We start from the raw sequence: 10,614 nt of genomic DNA, 5'->3' as shown, positions 1-10,614 counted from the left end.
TCCCAACGAATATTTTTTCTAATTAAAATATTGTGTTAATCTATACTTCTCTCCTAAAAATATATTGAATACCGACGACTTTGGTCGATGGAATAAGCCGATGTCACCATCGAAACCCCAGTGTGGAATGGGCTTAATGGTTTGTCAGTGACGACTCTATTAGTCTGCCTACTTTCCGTGATTTTATGGTCCTGCTCCCTCGATTTGGTCAACTTATCTCGGCGGTTTAACGATCCGAGATGGTGTTAAAAACGAAATAATTAGGGGACCGGAGGCGAGGCCTGAATATAATTGTGTCTCTGGGATTCTTCGTCGTCCTTTTCGTGGACGGCGTCATCGTTTACGATTTGGTTTTGTTTTAAATCCGGTGCGGTTCATTGATAAATCTTTGGGGCCCGGTCTCTGGCCGACCCGCATAGGGATGCGCGTAACCAGTTAATTAACACTCGCACTAATTTGGTTAAGTGATCTCGACGATATTACCGTCCGAAGAATAATTGAATATAATATCGATTAGAAACGTTAAAATTATCATAACACTAATATGTTTGCATAAATTGATAGAACAAGTTAACTGGAATAAAAATATTTGCTTCAATTTAGAGATCATTATATAAAGAGAAAACTTATAACCAACACATCATTTTGGGCTTATTAACAAACATTCAACACTTGATCAAGCGTATAAAATAACAGATATCACTGAAAAAGCCTATGAAGATAAAAAGTTACTATGCTTTATTGCCAAAAAGTGGAAACTTGATACAATGTGTTTTATTCAAAATATTATCCACCGATAGCCGCTAGCTTTTCTTCATCAATCTTTGAGGAAATTTATGGATTGCATCCCGAAAAAACGATGTATTTTCCATGAAACCTATTTTTGGTGTCTTCACGAGAAAATAAAAAACTGCTAGTAAAGATCATGACGCATATCTCGCAAGTATCTCAAGTATTAATCAGGAGGAACAAGGTTTGAAGTATATAGCGGGCAAAGTAGCACTTCTTATTTTAATGTTTTATAGCAAACCCAGTTAATGGTTTCTCTAGTATACAACACCAAGCTGGTTCCATAAAATAGAGAGCATCAGCTTGGGTCCATAGATATGCGGCATTTCCGTCGATGTTGATGCATGACCTGGTGATTCCTATGATTTTTCCCTTTGGATTTTTACAGGGGATCCACTTTTCCTCGCCAATAATAATAACATACAATTATCATTTCCGATTTTGCCTTTGAAGCAGTATATCACACATGACCAAACACCTTTCAAAGTCCCTCGGCCTCCATTCATATGAAATAAAATATACAAGCTATTGGATCATTTCCATGTATTTCAAGGGATTGAAAATTCTTGTGTTATTCCCAATAATTATGCATATTCTTCTTGCGTTTTACACGAACTATCATTGAGTAATGTTTTCAAATTTTCTATCCAGAACGTTCTTTTTCTTCGGTATCAAAATCACCTCTGTTAAAAGGTATTCACACGTTGAAATCGATGAAGAATGGTTGCTGTGAATTTCACGTCACATGGAATTCGATGAAGTATTAAAATGTTTGTGCAGCAATATTCTTATGTTAAAATACTACTAAATCGCCGGAATGTTTATAGTCAAACAAGAAAGAGCTAACTCTACAATAAAAGAGGCTAAAGTGAGGTAAGGTGTGCCACAAGGAAGTGTAATAACAAATTTTTAACCTTCACTTGCTTATGTGATATAACTCAGAAGGCAACTCAAAAGTTGGAAATAATGAATTGTTATGAAGAAAAGAACAGAAGTGTGGGGTTGAAGTATAGGAAAATGTACTGGTTAATTGGAAGACAATCACAATTAGCAGTACATAATATAGTACTGTTATACAAGCAAACATTAGAAGATATATAGACCTACAAAATTCAATTATGCATTGTAAATATAGTACAACACGTACAAAAAAGCATAGTAAGTGCCCTTCGTTACTATTTGAAATATTTTCTATCACTTGTTCCATTAGTTTTGCCGAGAATCACAACTTTTATGAATATATCTAACATATTAATATTATATATAACTATTACCATATCCCGGATACACACACAGATAACAAATTATATTCTACAGAAATAAATCAACAAATACATTTTTTCCTACAGTATTTTATTAAACTCAAAACTGTTTTCATTTATTCTCTAATAAAATAAATTAAAATCTAATAAATTGAATTAAGTACGGTTATGCTGTGTACGAGCAGAGCCAGGTGAATGAAAGACGGCTCAATTATTTGTATAATTGAACCTTTTAATCGTATTCTATGGATTTTTTCTGTGTATTATTAATCTATATTTGTCAATAACAGGTTAATGCCCTCGTTGTGTTCGCCATTTAAATATTTGTAATTATATGTTACACGAAAATATGTAATCTGATATTAGTTTTATAACATTGCAATGGTCAGTCACATACGGATCTCCTCTTTCGGAGACCTAGCTTGCATTTTTTTTCTAGAAAATCAGGTATCAGGATAATGCCAGTTTAACTATGCATGTATAACTATTAACTGTATAAATATTCCTAATAAACCAGGAAGGATGCATTGTCATTATGCGTCATGGAATGGCTAGCTTTTGCTTCTATAGATTCTTCTGGAGATGACATACTTTGATCGTGATGACCAAATAAGATACCTAATTGATCCTCCTTAAATATTCAACAACTGATCTTGTGTTAAATTATCATACACTAGCTATATAAGTTTGAGACACTTAAAAAAATAGATTTTGAGAGAAATTAAAAATTGGATATATCCGAACAAAATAATGAGTTATAGTACATTATTTATTTAAAAAGTAAATGTCGAATAAACAAATATTGACATAATTGTTACAAAGAAACGAAACATGGATAACAACATTTTATATACAGTATGTTTTATGAAACCAATATAAATTTATTGTGTAGAAATTAATGCAGTTAATTAAGATGTTTTTACTATTCCATCATAATAAATCAATACATATCGCTTTATAAACTAATAGAAAAATGTCATGCCACATCTACTAAAAACACGGTAATTCATTTTCCATCAAGACAACGAACCTGCTCACACAACTCACAAAACTATCAATCAAATCAGTGATTTAAAATACGAACTATACGTATTCACCAGATTTGATCCCGCCTGATTTCTAGTTTTTATACACTTTAAAAACTCTGTTCTTCAGAAGATTACTAACATATGGACAAGTATTGTTTAAATAAGTATACTGATGATGACAGATATTAGATTTCGTAAAATTAATTAATAAATTTCATTTCTTTTTTTCTTTTTTTAATAAGCTCCGAATTGGTGATCATTAAAATATAAATAGAAGTGAATATCGCTGGAAAATATATTGTATGATGAGGATTTATGCATACTGTGACAATTCTTGGATAAAAGGAAAGAGATGTCTGAAATGTAAAAGATTTCAGGAAGATTACAAATCTTGTAGAAATGTTGAAATTTATAATTCGTTAACTTACTTTATAAAAAATATTCTAAAAGCTATTCTAGCTTATTCTAGAGATTATTAAATCTCACTCTATGTGTCTATTAATCAGTTAGTATGGTAGTTTGCGTTTGAGCCTACACCTTGGTACAATGGGCTAAGAACACTACCCTGCGGAACACCCGAATATATTGGGTGGTTCAATGTATTCGTCACCCTGTTAAAATAAAATACCTGTCTGTGAGATACTATTTCAGCAGTTGAAAGTGCGTATGGGGCAAAAGCTTTTTCAATTTAACATGCAGTCTAGTACGCCACACCTTGTCAAAGACCCGAGAAATATCGAGAAATGCAGCGGTACAATATTTTTTATCTTTTAAGTTTTTGTCAATTTGGTTGACTAATGTTTTTGTTCTATTGTTCCGTGTTTATTACGGAAGCCAAATTGATGGTCTGGAATAACAATTCTCGCCTCTGCGATTATTTCGAGTCTCAGGCAACAGGCTTATAGGACGATAAGAGGAGACGTCTTCTGATAGGTAATTAAAGTCCAGAAAGATTAAAGTCGAAGAAGCTAGATAAAATTGATCCTATAGCCCTTATTAGTCCTGTTTTTACTTAGTATATTTTGCATAATTACTTATATAAGGTGATATATAAATTACTAGGCACCATGAGTTTTTACTACCAGTACCTTGACAAGATCATCACTTTCATATGCAATTTGCCTAACTTTACTACAGAGAATTGTAGAAAAATGAAAACCATTGTATGAGAAAGCACGCTTTGCATATGCATTTTTGTTTTTAATTTTATGTTTAGCAAATAAGGAAGAATGTACTTTCAATATTACAATTATACTTTTATAAAATTCACAGAGAGTTGTTCTTTAACTATAAAGCAATGGCGATTACATTGAATATTCAAAGTATCAGACACATGCATTACTATTTCACACACCTAACGTTTTCGATTTCCGCTTAATAATCCCGGCATTGGAACGTTTCAAAATTAATTGCTCGAAGAAGTGTTGGCCGATAGTGGTGTTAGGCTGACAGAAAATTAGTGGCAACTTCGGGGCTAATTTATATTTATTTGTGGTCATTGTTAACTGAGTTTTACCAGTGGATAAGCGAAGAGGACATTAAAACGGACAGTGATTTACGCGCATCCACCGCCTTTATCGGCCCCGAAGGTGTGGCGTTAGAGAGCCTCTCTCTACCTGGTTCTCTCGAATCGTACCGTTCTTAGCGCACCCATACATTCTACGCGAGGCAAATAACCCTAAATCAAATCAAAACACTTTAGATGCGAGTTTAATAGTACTTACCGAGTCGGTCCGGTTCCAAATAAAAAAATAATGATATATTTATACATTTACAGAAGCAATAACGTCGGAAAACAAACAAAGTTAACGAGATGAAGAGAGTGGCTTGTTGTAATAAGGAAATCAATTTTCAGTTTTCGAATATTTTTTATAGAATATTTTAATAATAACTTAATGGACAGTATTATATGAACACAAATATAACCCGTCCAATAAAACAGCCATTAAATTTATCTTTTTTACTCTTATAATAAAAGACAAACGTAAATAAAACAATTAAACCAAAATAATGAAAGGCATAGAACTACAGTTAATTATATAGCCAGGATAATTTGTAGATTAAGGTTATTTTATTATATTTATGTTAAACTCCTTCTCTCACCATATATAAAGCAGAGTTCTAGAATGTTTTTTATATAGTGTGTTGTACCATGGAGGTCAAATCCATTTAATTAACAATTGTATATCACACTAATGTACTTTACTTTCACTAAAGAGCTTATTTACCTCTGTACATTTAGATCTTGTTTTTTTCTTTGCTGTGTTTCCATGTAATGTTTTCTTATGAAGTCATTTTGAAACCAATGTATTATTTTTTATTTTCTTCTGTTACTACCAATGTACATTTTCCTTCTTAATTATTTGTTACATTACCCCTAATGTATTTATCATATCATCAAGACTTAGTATCCATGCTCTTTTCATACATTCTGACCATATGCTCATGTATATTAAGAACAACTATGCTCAAGAATGTGTTTTGGTACTTGCTTGCTAATTGACAGTATTGGGTCCTAAGGCCACATTAGAAAACTCATTCATTAAACATATATGACAATAAGCTTCTCCTTTCATCATTGTTCTGAAGATAAAATAAGTATTTAGGAATATTAAATATAAATTCAACATTGTTTAAAAACAGGGTCAGCAATGAAGCGAAACACATATATTCAATTGAAAATAGCAGTGACACGAGTGTCAATATGTGTCTGTCTAAAGATGTAAATTCGTTTTACAGTCATACAATACTATACTTGTCATTTTATTCTATTTAAAAAGAGATAGACTGCTGTTAGAGAAGTTCGAACATGTAACGGAATGAGTCTGCAAAAGTTGTCCGTTTGCCAAACGTCTGAAAATTCTTTAAAATATTATAATTACGGGTTATAAACCGACAAACGTTGTTTTAACTCTTTGTTTTAACAAATTTGAAATTGCCGCGGTTTTTATTGAAAATATTTTTTGCGCATTACAGCTGCACTGTACATTAGGTCGGACACTGTCTCTAACATATCTCAAAAAATAAAAAATAATATAACCTTAAATTCGCCAAAAAGAAACCGTGAGGTTCACCTGAAAAAACAGGTGACGAATCAGGATCAGTTTGGTGTTTCAGAGATCAAATATACGAAATGTATAAAACAGTAAGTAGGTTTTTCAATCGAAACATAATTAAATACAATTTTTCAGAGAAAATTGTTAGTCTGGAAAGTATCCATAAAAATCCAAAAGATATACAGCTATTTGAGAGATATAGAACATCCGTTCATACATTGTTGGATAATATAGGATTTAAGTGGTGTAAAGATAACCCACGAAGTTTAATGGAACTTTCAGAGATTTCTTATAAAATAATACAAATTTTTAAAAACATATAACAAAATCAAGGAAGAAATATATCAATTTATATATTTAAATGAGACATGAATATTTCAGAATGGTACATTGGGTTGCTCATGGCAAGATGATAATAAATATTTTAAAGACAACGAAAGCTATTGGAAAAAGGTAAATGTTGGAATAACTATTGATTCGGTTTTGTTAGTCATAACAATTATTCATTGCAGACATATAGTTCTTCATACTGTTACTCGGTAAGTAAAAATGAAATATTTAACTGCCTTTTATATAATTTACTTTTTTAGAAATAAGCCTGAGAAAAGATGTTATGGTCACAGAGTATTACGTCTTCCTCTCTATCACTGTATTTTAATCCAATTGAGTTGATATGGGATATTGCAAAGAATTATTACAATAGATATGGCAAATGCATTACGGAGAATGCAGTGATTAAATGTAATTTTATCAAGAAAGATATTTACAGATAGTAATAGGACAAACTAAAGAAAAATATAGTAATATCATAATGACTTTACAAGGATACATTGCATCAAAAGAAACAAGAACTAAGCGTAAAACATAAATATACTCTCTAATGAAAGCAAAATACATTACTCAGATATACAATTGTTAATTATGTGGATTAGGCCTTCGGGGGATACCACTACAGTTGATGTAGTATGAGTTGATGCGGCAACATTGCAACGTTTTGACAGTTCTCCCATGTCAATGCTATTTTGAATTGACTATATATATTTGTCATCTAGAACTGAGTTAATAAAATATATATTGAGTCCCAAAAACTATTTAAAAAATATAAAAATAAAATAAAACTTTATTTACTTTAATTCATTTACTGAAGAATGAAAAAGATATTTTTTTGCCAACAAAAATAAAACATTTTCAAGCCTCAACATATATTAGTAATGATCAACAGTAAACATTATTTTCTTAAAACACAATTATTTCATATTTTGTTTCAGAAAAAATTAAAACACATAATCAGTAGGTTTAAAGTGAACAATTGAAGTAGGATTAAAAAATATAAAATATATTATACACTAATTTTAATTAAACTTTAATTGAATATTTAATTTTTTCTCAATTTATATTTTTCATTTAATGCATGATTATTTTACTTTTTGTACTATTTAAAATCTTATTCCATTTAATTTCATTATATTTATTTTTCGAATTATTTATTTATAAGATAATAAATATAGAACGTATTAAATTATATCAAAGAATTAATAATAACAGTTTATATGATCAGTAAAATGTAATCATGTGTAAAGCTATTATATGTAATAAGTAAAACGTAATATAAAACGTAACATAAGCTACCTGTTTGTTGTTTTTTATATATATGTAAGTTCATGTTTTGTGATTAATTTTAATTATAATTATTCATAGGCAAGAGTGTTAAATCCTCCTATTCCAGCTTTGTGATGGTCCAGAAGTTGGTCACTCACCAGATAGTAAGCAGGGGATGCGGAAATTTCTTTATAAATAAATATTATTTAATAACGAAGAAATTCGAAAGTACAATAGGGTAAAGCAAATGGTTAGTATACTACAACCAAACACTTGTTATTGAGATCTTCAGTAGGAATGTAGATTAGTAAACATGAATAACAAAAATACAAAAAATTCCAAAAACGGTATGTTGATGACCAGTTAACTAAAATTCCTAATAGAAAATAAAGATTGTTTCTTCTGATATAATATCGGATTAAGACATAAAATGTATGAAAATAGGCATATAGGTAAACATTTAAAAAGCATCGAATACAGAGCTTGCATAATAAATGCTTAATTTATTTTACGACTAAAAATAGTGTTATTGAACAAGGTTTACACAAATTATGTGATCATAATTAGATCAATAGTTTAAAATAGACCTCATAATTATATAAAATAAATTAAATCATATTCTTTTATTAAAATTAATTTGTTTCTTTGTGAAAAATTATTCTACAATCAATTACAGAAAATTGCTCTAGATTTTTACACCTTTTCATCAAGAATTTAATTCATATCATTGCGAAACCACTTGATTTAGCTTCCTCAGACTTCTCTCCATTCATTAAACCCTTTTTGGGTCGGATGAAGAAATTAAAACCGAATATAGAAATGATTTTAGACTTGATTATTATAAGATAATCAAATATCATTCAGGTCAATACGATTTTCTCACTTTAAAAGTGCATTTATGTTGTTCAATGATGAATGGGCATCGATAGATATCTGCATTAACAGTTTCGTTCGGTTCTAGCAGCTAATAATACTGTACACTTTGCTGATTCCAGCATATATAAAGCAAAATTTTGTGGCTATGAATCTTCTGCACTTTTATAAATTGATTCTTTTTCCATTGAATATAAACAACTGGAAAAGGACTCATTCACTGCCAAGGAGCCTAAATATTCTTTGAAAGTTTGAGCTGAATTTTTGCCCAATATGTATTCACTGCCATCGAATTTTTTTTTGGTCCTCCAGACCGTTGTTATATTTAGTGTCAAAATCAGCACTTTTAAATTGTTGAAACTAAAAGCGATATCTGGAATATGACCAAGTATCCTTACCATAAGTTTCAAGAGGTGTTTCACAGCATTTTTGTTATAAAGATATTTGAGAAAAAAAATCACAAAAATGTAGAAATTATGTAGCCTTATTTTTAAGTAGACAACAATTAACTTAATTAGTTTACAGCTCATATAGCATGTATTCATTCAAGTTAATTAATTGAGGTACAAGGTGGTCTAGAGTTTGCTGGCTGACTAGATTAGTATAATTACTAATATAAATTGATTAATTTAAAATCGTGGTAGTTATGAATTCAAATAAAAAAGACAACATTGTTTTAAAAGGGCTTACTATAATATATAAAATGATAACAAAGGACGCCGTTGAGGATCTAGTGGTATGACCGAATGGTCAGAGACCGGGTTTCCGCCTTCTTACATAATCGACTAGGCCACTTTTACAAGGCGATTTTTACCATGCAACATTGCCCAAATTAGAACCAATTAAATTTAGTATCTCCACACCTGTAATATACCTTCTACCGCAGAGCAATTTCGATCGTTATGCGGTAGTGTTTAGTCTTATAATTCCTATAATTTCGTCAAGTTCCTTCTAAACTGCTTTGACACGAAAAGAGATTAATAGCGCACTATCATGGGAAACAGAAAAGACAATTTCAATACAAAACTGGTCATTTACGAGTCCTTACTGCTGTTGGGATTATTACTAGTTGAAGATTATCGGACATTTTGTTCGTTAATAGTTCGAAATCGACGTAATTCAGACTAATACCAGACCGAAACTTCCTATAATTACTATATTTTGTTCTATTTTCTATTTGGAATCGTTTTTCTACTGTTATTGCTATAGCTAAATATGTTACACACGTAATATATCGAAGTTAAGTTCTAGAATAGTTGAAAAGTTTTTTTCCAATATATTTAGTCTGGTAAGAGACATGATATATGTTGTTTGAAATATTAAATATAAGCAATTTTAATTTTAATATTAACACTTAAATTATTAATTATGTTATGCAAATTAATTATCATAGAAAAGCTGTTTTGGAGGATTTGCTGTTTTTATTTTGTTACAGTAAGTTTTTAACAATAATATAAATGTAATTGAATATTAATTAGTAAAAATTCCCTTTCATTCAAAGTTTTTCAAATATCCTCAATTTTTAATGACATCTAATGACCTAGGTCTGAAAACAATAGCACAGAAGCATAGCCACCATTTCTTTAATATTCATTTAAGATTATTTAAAAGTGTTTTGGTGATTAGTGATATTATTTAAATACACTTTACTATTCTTAAAAGTCTGTCTAAAAACAACACAATAGTTTACCAACATATTTGACGAATAAGCATGATGACTGTAATAAAGAATCACAACAATGTTGAGTTATACAGATGTCACAGTTGTACAGATAACACCAACCACAGATGCTACGAAACGTTGACGTCACTTAACGTTTCGTAACCATCATTTCTGCATTTCAACGTCTAAGTTTCTGTCACTGAAATATCGTAAGAAAAATTAAAAGATTTTGCAATAAGACATAAGGAAAGTGTCCACTCTGATGTTAACACAAAAGTACTCCAACTCATATACAAAATGCTGAAAAGTGCCTCTAACTTTTATTTTATTACAGATTAAAGGCG

The sequence above is a fragment of the Rhynchophorus ferrugineus genome, unplaced genomic scaffold (genome assembly GCF_030347505.1).
Source record: "Rhynchophorus ferrugineus isolate W39M unplaced genomic scaffold, kcgeb_rfMv2 rfM2, whole genome shotgun sequence".
Lineage (NCBI taxonomy): Eukaryota > Metazoa > Arthropoda > Insecta > Coleoptera > Curculionidae > Rhynchophorus > Rhynchophorus ferrugineus.
Note: the sequence above shows the minus strand (reverse complement) of the source record.